Source organism: Lupinus angustifolius, chromosome LG11 (assembly GCF_001865875.1).
Source record: "Lupinus angustifolius cultivar Tanjil chromosome LG11, LupAngTanjil_v1.0, whole genome shotgun sequence".
Lineage (NCBI taxonomy): Eukaryota > Viridiplantae > Streptophyta > Magnoliopsida > Fabales > Fabaceae > Lupinus > Lupinus angustifolius.
The window spans coordinates 17,044,466-17,045,505 of record NC_032019.1 but is presented as its reverse complement, the minus strand read 5'-3'; positions in this window follow the sequence as shown (position 1 = coordinate 17,045,505).

The following is a 1,040-nucleotide window of genomic DNA, read 5'->3' as shown; positions in this document are numbered from 1 at the left end:
AGCAATTGATGTAGCTGATTCAAACAAAAGACAGAATATTAAAATATGCTCACAACTTAAAATTATCAATGTGCTTAAATAATGGTAGGTTCAAATCAAGATACCTAGTGCACCATTAACATCAAGTCTTTGGACAATGATATTAACTGCAAGTGGTACTCTTGTTGTAATGATCAAACATTCATAATAACACATGTCAACTGACGAATCCCTATTTGGATTGATTCATCAGTCGCATGTATAAAACTTTAGAATTATGATATGTTTATCATCACAGGTGTGTATGATCTTCGACCTAACATTAACTTTCCTTTGGGCCAGCTAATATTCACATGAATAATCATACACACTTACATCTAATGTTCCTTATGAGTTATATCCATGAGAGAGGTCACTTTGGCGACATCTCACTTCAATTGGCTCACTTGAAATAATAGACAACCTTATTGGTCAACCAAATAACAATTAAAACCAATGCAAAAGATACCAAAGCCCCATAAACTTTATCGTACTCTCGCTTGGGCGAGGTTCTCTCGCTTGAGCGAGGCACTCTCGCTTGAGTGCAATTGAAACCAATGTTTTTGTTTGGTTCTCGCTTGAGCGAGACCTTCTCGCTTGAGCGAGCCTTATGTCGCTTGTACACTCGCTTAGGCGAGCTGTTGCTTGGGCGAGGATCTCCTCGCTTGAGCGCAATTGAAGCCAATGCTTCTGTTTAGCTCTCGCTTGGGCGAGCCACTCTCGCTCGGGCGAGAGACTCTCGCTTAGGCGAGAGCACTGCGATAGAATACGAACAGTGCGATTTCTGCATCGCTGTTCTTCGAAAAATCATCCCAAAAAATCAAGGAAAAATAACACAAATCAACATTTATTCATTTCAAATCCTTTTATGTTCATATGGATAAGCATAAATGTTTTTCTTAATCGATTCATGGCATAAACAAGACACCAAAACCCTAAATCAAACCAATTTGGGGAAGAAAAACAAGAACCCTAATTTCACTCATGAATCAATTTGAGGTGGCTCTGATACCACTTGTTGG